This window comes from Polypterus senegalus, chromosome 4, assembly GCF_016835505.1.
Source record: "Polypterus senegalus isolate Bchr_013 chromosome 4, ASM1683550v1, whole genome shotgun sequence".
Taxonomy (NCBI): domain Eukaryota; kingdom Metazoa; phylum Chordata; class Cladistia; order Polypteriformes; family Polypteridae; genus Polypterus; species Polypterus senegalus.
In genome coordinates this window covers 251,425,770-251,435,965 of record NC_053157.1, presented here as the reverse complement: position 1 = coordinate 251,435,965, position 10,196 = coordinate 251,425,770, and positions in this window count along the sequence as shown.

Sequence of the window (10,196 nt, the reverse complement as noted above, 5' to 3'; positions counted from 1 at the left end):
ATGACTTACCACATTCTGGACAACAATGAGGTTTATCTCCTGTGTGGCTTTGTCTGTGGGTCTGAAGACTGCTTCTCCTTAAGAATGATTTACCACATTCTCGACAACAATTAGGTTTTTCTCCTGTGTGAATCTTCATATGTTTATTAAGATCTCCTTTGTGTGTGAATTGTTTGCCACATTCCAAACAACATTTTTCTCCAGTATGAATTTGGATTTCTGTCCCAACTTGCTGTTGATCAGTTTTGATGGCTTCTGTCTGTGTTGCTCCAGTAGCAGGGAGAGAACTGCACTGCAAAAAGGCTGCTGTCAGGTTCTCTGATCCTCTTGCTGATTTCTTCATACCTTTCTCTTTGTACTGAAGAGAGGGCTGACCAAATGAAGGTGGAGGGAAGCTGCCATTCGTCTGTAAATCTGAAATAACACAAACATTTTAACTATATTTTCCCCTGAAACCTTAATCCAAGACGACTTACAATATTTTAGACACAATTGGTTACATTTCTCTTTTTCTTCCAACTGGAGTACAGGCAGGTCATGCAAATCTCTTGATGTCACATGGTGTCAATAGCTGAATCTGAACCTGCAACTTCAGGGTTTTTTGTCCAAATTCCCAGCCACTACCCACCTTTTAAAATAAATTAAACAGTACAAGTAAAGTGGTTGCACACTGGTTTGAGTTCCATCCTCACAATGAGGTTCCATTTAAGTTCTGGCCACTTCATGTGTGGTCTTTACATGTTCTGCTGCTCTCTGTTTAACTTTTCCACCTTTCTCTCATATGTGAAAGACAGGCCTGATCTGATCAATCGATCACAAATCAAAATCTGACAATTTTCACTCCAAACGACTTGACCGATGATCAGCAAAATAGCTAATCTTAACATCTGATCTTGAATGATAAAAAGCATGCAAGACAAAGTTCCAACATTACCAACATACAGAAACACATCCTCACCAGTCTAACAGTTTTATGACCTTCCTACAAGAGATAACAAATTTACGGTTTGTAATATATGTGCAAAAAGAAGTCAGTGATGGAGGATTCTCTACTAACTCTTTCAACAATACAAACCTTATTCAGCATCTGAGAAGTCAACACAAAAGGGATTGGTGTGGAGAACGAGCTGTTCAAAGGCTGAGGTGACTAGCAAGCTTAGTCTAGCTCTGTCGCCTACACTCACTCGGCCTCCAATAATGGCAGCACTTAAAAAACTCAACGTTATAAAACGGACAGCAAAAACACCAAAGATTTATGGTGACAGCAAAAACAGTGGAATTCGTGAGCCTGGACAACCAGCAACTTTCAGTTCTGGAAGATGTCACCTTCTAGATCATTTAGATTCACAATTCCATCTGCTAGCGAGTGTTTGTTTACTGATTTATTTGTACAATTAATTAATCAGGCATTATCTATTTTGACTAAAGTCCATTTAATTAGCCTTTCAGTGAATGTGTAGGTAGATGGGAGGAAATGGAGGCAGAGTTTTCCTCCACATTAAACAATGGTACAAGGACACGTATTTCACAGATGATTGCAAGTCTCAAATACATAAACTGCTTAGTGCCGGTGTCTCAACCACTCAGACACACTCAGAGCAACAGACGACAGCCAAGAGTATGGCAACACACGTTGTGGATGACAGGAGGACCAGACTGCACTCAGAACATGCAGAGATGCTTATATTCTTAGATAAGAACCTGAAACGTTCACCAAGACTGTCTCGTTTTCTTCTTCTATTAGTAGACGAATAAAAATATCTAATAGAACATTTTATTTGATTAGAAATGTGAAGTATGATTAAGACATGCCTTTTGTTTTGCTCAGCTTGTTTTTACTCCATTATGTGTGCATTATGGACAAATGTTCTTTGTGTATGCTGTAGCACTTTATTATGGAATGTGAAGTTTATGCATGGCTAAAAATAAATTTATTATTAAAAAAAAAAGAAAAAAAAAAGTATTACTATTATTGATATCAGCAGGTCCTAATGGAATGGAATGGGTGCTCAAGTGTCCTGCGGTCAAATCCTGCCCACAGTTGTTCTACATTGGGGCTATGAATGTCATTTCTGGTTATTCTGGTTCTTCCCCCTCATCCCCAAAAACATTATTTCTGCCTTAACTGCCACACAATTTAAGAAATATACACGTCTTTAATAAAATATGACTTTGGATATTCTCATTGAACGTAATGCACTGTTGGCCTAACATACGTCACAGCTTCAGTCAGAGCTTCATGATGTTCAAGTCATGCGCTGCACACTTTAGATTTTTCCTTATTCACCCAAATGTTTTTCTGATTAATCATTTATTAGGTAACCTGTTGTATGTTTAATGGGCCCGAGCAGCTGGTCTTTATCCAAGTTCAATTAGCTATGTTTTCAACTCTCATTTCAATCTTCTAAAAACATCAAAGCACCCACTGTTAGAATTTATAACTGCTCTCTTTATTTTATATTTAATCTCATTACTCACTTATTCCAACACTCCCAGGTGACTCTTCTCCTTCTCTCCCATTTCCCTCGGTGATTTTCTCTTCAGACTCTGATAACTCTGATTTCAGTTCTGCAGAATTCTCCTGTGTAGCCAGTTGTCCCGTATTAGTGGGCCAGGGCTGTAAAATGGATGGAGATTCTTCACAGGCCTCTTGCTTGAAAATATCCTCAGTTTCATGCTTTTGAAGTTCAAGACCAACGGGGAAATCATTCAAATCCTCGGCTTTAATTGCAGCAGTCACCCCCTTGCACTCCTCTTCCTCTTTAACCCCTTATCAAGCGGGGTTATTTTTGCTAAATTGCTTGTAATTCGACCTCTCCAAATTAGAATCATTGCTGTTATTGAACTATCTGGAGTATAAACACATGTTTGGTCTCTTTGTAAAGGTCACATTCTCTAGTTTCACCCTTAGTAGTCAGAATCACTGTAGGTGTGACTGATCAAAAGTTATGCACATTAGAACTCACAAAAAAAACGAATTTTTTTGTTCTCGCCTAAGTTTTTTTATGAAAATAAAGGAAAATAAAGCTGCAGTAGGTAGGTGGGGACAGAAACACACTATGTACCAACAGAATAACTTGTTGACTACTCACATTTCAAATTTGAAAAGAATACCTGTAAAAATGACATTTTTGACACCAGTTTTTATGTGGGCATGCCCAGGGCTTTTTAGAGGGACCATTATCCACATTTTGGAACGTATGTTAAAAGTGTAATAACTTTGAATGCTTCAACCCACAGATATCAATGAGGGCTCTACTGAAAGCTTACACCTAAAGGAATCTATATCTACACACAGTGTCACTCTATTAGTTATAAAAATAATAAAAACAATAAAAAATACACATTTCTATGTAAAAATAGTCAATACAAGTCTTATGGGCCAAAAATATATTTATATTTTTTATTTTTTACTTTTTATTATAAAATGCACACAAACTATATACATTTCTTTTACAAACTGTTACAACACAGCTCAGCGTTTTTCCATGTGCCACTTGATGGCAGCAATCACTAGCAAGCAGAAAGCACAAGGCGTGGCACATGTCGCTCTCTGCCATTAGACGTCTCCTGGGCGATTGATAATTTTCACGCCGCGTACATGCATCTATTATTTAATCGAGCGTTTATTTACGTTTAAACTTCTACTTTTATTCATATTTAAAATGCGAAAAAACTTGGCGAAATCACAATAAACAACCACGCACCAACTCTGCAGACTGGCACAAATGCCACCTTCACGCAGCTCCGATCATTTTGTTTACAAGTTAGTATGGCAAGTTACATATCAAAATGCTCGGCTGCTCATTGGCTGTAAGTGTTGAGTGTCACTCACAGTGTCCAATCAAACTTGTAGATTCTACCAGGGTTTGGAGCTATACGTCATCCTCCAAGCTGTCTGTGACACTCATTGGCTATACGAGGTGCCAGTCAACCCCAGACCCGTCGTAATTGGCCAACTTAGGTGTCGATCAGAAGCTAACACTTCCGTGTTTCATGCGGTAGCATGGTTATCGCCGACAGAAACAAATTACGTCTGATATGAGCAATATAAGTGAAAAAAAATTACTTAGGTGGTCTCAAGTTATGAAACGTTTTCTGGAGTTTTTGTCCCTTTGAGAATATATTGTGTGTTTTGGACCTAATCGTTTTACTGGATTATATTCGCTGGAGCCTTACGGACACAATGGGATCAATACTGCTCAGAAATATTGATGTTTGACTTGCAGGGGTCTTCAAAGGTAGGGACAGTCAACTCTTAAAAGTATGTACTTCTCTGTAAAAAAGGCTTTAGTGTCAGTGCTGTGGTTGTTGTGTGTCAAAATGGTTTATATCATCGGAAAGACGAGACTTTGAAGTTTCATTTGATGGGTAGGGTGTCGAGATGCATGGCAGATGGGCATGCACACATTACTGTAACGTTTTTAAAATGCTGTTATGTCCCGGGACCGGCACGTGTGCGCGTTAATTAAAAACTGAAATTCTTTCTTCGTGATCCTCCAGCTTCACACACAGATCCTCTGGTGTGAGCCGCTCACAGTCCTCTTCTTTAATGTCCACCGTTCTTTCATTTACACCATCTTCTTTGGCAGAGGCCACGCTCTGTGGGAAACTCTTCGCTCTCTTTAAGTGTCTGCCCTTCTCTTCTCAGATTCACTTCTCACATTGACAGCCCTGAACTGGAGGCCACTAGACACCTCAGTGTATGGCCATGTGAAATAGGAAAGCCCTTGTGAAAATAAAAGTGTAGAATTAACTTCATAAAGTCAGTAAAAATAATCAGCACACTTCAGGGTCACAGTGCCCTCCATGAGGTTTGGGTCAAAGACATTTCTCTTGATTTCCTCCTCTGCCTCACAGTTTAAAATTACAAATCAAACAATTCAGATGTGATCAAAGTGCTTTGCAGACCTTCATTAAAGAGGATTTGCATACATTTCAGTCCCACCATGTAGATATGACAACACTATCTACACAGCACCATCATGTTTAGACACAGCAATGGCAGGTCTATTAAAGCCGTCATATTTAGGGCTCTGTTGGCTATAGACTGACATGAACGTCAAACAGGAGGACGGGGTCTTCACATCATTGACACATTCACACATTTGAGTGCAGGAAGTGTTGTAAAGACAAAGAGACCATCAGAAATTGTGAGACAATTCATTCATTCATTCTCAGATAAGAGTACATGGAGCTCCTCAGAAACTACTTAGTGATAATGGTGGGGAATCAGAGAGATGGCAGAGAATTTTAATATTGAAACAAAGACCACCGCTGCATACAGTCCCTGGGGTAATGGACTACCTGAGAGACACAATCAGACACTCATAGAAATTATACACAAAGTGATAAAGAATACTGGATGTGACTGGTTAGTGCCAGATTAGCACCACGGGGCACTAATGGTAAAGAATACCATGCACAGTATTTATGGGTACAGCTCATATCAGCCAGTGTTTGGCTGAAATCCAAATCTTCCTTGTGTTCTCGTGGACAGACCACCCGCCCTAGAAGGCACCACTAGGAGTGTGTCAGTGGAGCACATATTCCAGCGCTGCACACTCCAAGAAGAGCATTTACTGAAGCCGAGTGTTCAGAGCGAATACGGAGAGCACTCCAGAGACAGGTTAATTCTGAAAATGATAAATCTGAGACAAAGTGGACCACCAAAGAGTGGACTGTGCAGAATGGAAGGGACCTGCAGATGTCACTGGACAGGATGGAGTTGTGAAATGTGTCAGATGTGGAGGTGCTCTTGGAAGGGCCCACCATTCTAGACTACGTAAACTCACTGGTAAAGGTGACAATCGACATACCACCAGCAGTGAGAGAGATGAAGAGAGAGAGATTTATCGAACACTTCATCAGATAATGAAGACACTGGAGATGAGGAGACTCTAAACTCTTCAGTCCCAGTAGATGATGTCAATGTTGAAGTTAAGCAAACTCACAGGTTAAGATGGAGTCACTGTGTTTGTCTAAAAAAGGGGCAAACTGTGAGAAATGTGGACAGAGATGGCGGCATATAAAGTATTAGATTGGGCTGGCAAAGCAGAAATTGGTATAATTTAGAGTTTACTGATCCTGACAGCACTGCTGACACAAAAGGGTCTGTCGACACATCAAGTGTGGATAATCTGCAAGATGAACCAGAAACTAATGAACTGCAACTATGGGACTTGTGTGTGGAAATCACGGAGATATCAGCTGAGTCAGCAAAGCAGGAAGAGATAAGCAGCTTGGAAAGAAATGGAGCATCTGAGGAGGTGGAAAACCACAAGATGGATATGCCCTTTAAAAAGAGACTTCAGCAGGAATCACAACTAAAGACCACCTAGTGGCACGAGGGTCTGAGGGGCAAGACAGTAGTGGGCTCAACAAGGATTCACCATCATGGGCATCAGAATCTGCTCACCAAGGTCTCTGAGGCGGCACTGACACTTTAAACAATGAGGACAGACAGTTGAGCTCCAGCCCATAATAGTCGAGTCGCGGCTCTGCTGAACTTGACCTCCGCAGCTTTCAGATTTTTATGGCTTCATTCACTGTAAAAAATGTAACTATGTGATTGTCAACCCAGAGTAAAAAAAAATGCTATTCTGTGTTAAATGTTTAGCTTCACAATCATTTTTTCATTGTGTGGTGCAGATGCGAGTTCTGTTTTTCTTTTTGGTTCAAATGTAAAAATCAGCATTATGAGAATTAATAATTTGTTTTTTGTGTGAGTTTTTCTTTTGTGCAATGTGCATGTCTTACGAAAATATTCTCAATGTATTATTTTTGGACATGCATGACTCAACGATTCCACAATCTGTAATTACTAACATTTGATAGCCCCGACTTAAGGTAAATACATGCATTTACAAAAGTAGGAATTTTCTTAGTAAAAAAAAAAATTAAAAAATTGGAGTACGATTTATTAATAGTTGCCACGCAAGTAACCTTACTAACTTCGAAGACCATATGAAGATAAAAACGTATTTATATTCGGCAGTAGTGTTTAATGTTAGCTTGTGTTACTTGCAACGTGTAACGATGGCCCGTCTTTTAATTACGGAAGATTTTAGTGACTATAACATAATACGAAAATGAATAATTATAAAATGAAAGCTCGGTTGTGCTGACTGTGGTGACTTTAAGTTTTTTACAAACTCTTGTGTTTTTAAACCTCAAAACCCGACATCTGGATACTTTTTTTACTTAAAGTTAGCGGTCTGAATTCCCGTAGTAGCTGCAGTGCCCAACTCAAGCTTTTGAGGCACCATACCAAAGTTTAGAGCAGAGAATGAACGCAGATGAGTACACTTTATTCAAGAGGATTGGACATTAAGAACTTATGGAAATGGTCAGATAATTTTGTTTTTTAAATGGTAAATTAATAAAATAAGATCAATATTCTAATCAGTACTGTTTCTTTCGTAAACTTGCGTGCAGTTGAAAAAAATTAAAAGATGGCGTGCACGCCATGCAGGATGACGGCTTTTTTTTTGTAAAGGCAGACGCACGGGTTGGAGTTCTCCTTTCTTTCTTGTGCACATTCCATTTATGCCAAGTTTTTTTATAAAAGAAAATTGGGGTGTGCGTCTTAAACAGAGAAAGCGAGCGGTAAAGGGGGACGAATCTAAAATGAACGCACTGAGCGACCTCAACAACAACTCTTCGCTCCTTCAGGGAAAAAAATATAAACTCTCACAAACATATGTTAATAAATCTAAGTTGCGCCCCTCGACTGCTCGTGTGTAAACGTGATGTGTAGTTTTACTGTGTTCATTTTTAGATAACACCTTAGACATTTGTGATTTGTAAATTATTACAGAAGTGCAGGTAAATGCTTACAAAAGAGAATTTGGTTCTCCCAGAGGTGGTCTTAAGATCGTAAATGTGAGGTTAATTTCTTGCCAAATCACCCTGGTGGTCAATAAGATGAAGATCTTGAAACTGGGAGGCAGCAACTTGTGGATGAAATGAAGAACAACAATATGAACCTGGACCTAATTAACACCAAAGCCTCACTTTTTCCCTGAGAAGAAAGGAGATTGTTGTGGATGAACCGCTGGGCTCTGTAGTCCAACAGAGATGGCCAGGCCTTTTCATAGAGCAGCAGGTGAGTTTCAGCTAATCTTAGAATTCAATAGTCGAGTAGCGATGCTAGCATCTTGAAAATAAGTACATTATTAATTTCTGAATTTTGTCACAGGTATATGTAGAATTTTATCGCATTACCAGGTGCAATTGAAAGAAATATTTCTGACACCCTTGGCCAAATATTCAACAGCTCTGATCAAAATGTACAGAGCAAAAGGAGACAAGACGGCACATGAATTGAAATCACTTTTAGAATTACTAGATGAACAGGAACGTAATAAGGACCAGGAAAGAATTGTTTAATAGTCATAAGCATGAACTTAACGTAGTACAGTATGTGGCAGTGTTGTAATTAAGGCTTTAAACTGTTTGCTTATGAAGGTGCAAGTGGCAAACCCACAGACTGTTATCAAATGTATGCAAAATGATTTCATAGAACAAGCTAAATTCTACTGTATATGTTTATATCCGAGTCATTGGCACTGCACATATTCCCTCCAATGTCATGGACTACAAATTCATAATGTATTCATTTACAGTTCTCTTTAATGTTGAGATTTACACAAACAACATTTTACCAGAAATAAAAGTACAATTCCTTCTTTAAACCTAAGGTGTGACCAGCAACTTGGTGGTGTAATCAACAACATTCCTGAGCTATTCTGTTTATTATAAATTTACAATTTAAATTATCCAGGCTAATTGCATATTTTTTGTGCATCTGAATGTGTGCATACATTTTGAATAATTTGCAGGTGTGCAACATCCTTTCATTATTTGGATTCATTTAACAAAGATGGACTTTTGTATTTGTACAGAAATGTGGAAGAAAATGTGTCAAATATAAGTAGCTGTTTTGTTTAACGTTTTTTTAAATTATCATTTTGTTCAAACATTATTTCTATTTATTAATCAAAAGATACTTTAGGAAGGCAAGCAGATAGTGAGAATACATGTAGATGTGAAACGCACTAGACAGACAGATAGATATGGAAGGCACCATATAACAGATACAAAACTGTCATAGATAGGCAGATAGATAGACAAGACATGAAAGGCATTATATAAGACAGATAGATAGGAAAGGCACTATATACTAGGCAGAAAGGGAAATCAAAAAGTAACCATACTATTATTACTACTAAGACAAATAGACAGGGAATTCACTGTATAATAGGAAGACAGCGAAGGCACTATATAAGAAAACAGACAGAGAAAGCACTAGACAGATAGACATCAGTATTAGCAATATATTAGTTTTATTATATATCTATATAGGATATATATGCTATATATAGTATATGTGTGTAGCTGAGATTTATGTCAATAAAATAAATGAAAAATGATTCAGTCTGTTTATTATTCAACATACGCTGCAGGGAAGCAAGAAGGCCGTTAGAGTACATATACTGTAGATCTGAAAGACACTAAATAGACAGATAAATAGGAAAGTCACTGTATAATAGATGTGGGATGCTCATTTTAAAAACATTAATTAAATTGAGGCTGCAATTAACATGAACAAGTGTCCTTATAACTGTTCTTATTTGTAAGTTCTGTAAGACATACACTGTCAGACAGATCACTGAATAATGTACAGACAGAGAAGTTACTAGATAGATAAACTGGGAAGGCACTGTATAACAGAAGATATAAAACTGTCAGGAGAACAGAAATAACCGTGCGATCTACATTTTAAACTTAAAGATTTACTTAAGAAAGAAAAAAGAAAAACGCCCCAGCACGTCAACGAAGGCAGACGCTGCAGACAGGCAGGCAGAGCGCCGAAAAGCGCAGAACAGCTCCTCCCGAAACGGAAGTGGCAGAAAATAGATCGCATCGGTAGTGGTTTAGCACTACCATATTCTTCTTCTTCTTTCAGCTCCACCCGTTAGGAGTTGCCACAGCGGATCATCTTTTTCCATATTTCTCTCACTGCACCACTCAGAGTATTTATATCACTGTATCTGAGTGTGAATCACAGCAGCAGCTGATCGGAAAGAGAATTATCGGTATACAGCTTCAAGGACACGCTGTCTCTGCCACTGCAAAACGTTTTAAAGCCTTTCTTGTACGGACCTCGCGGTTCAGAAACAGTTTCATCCCAA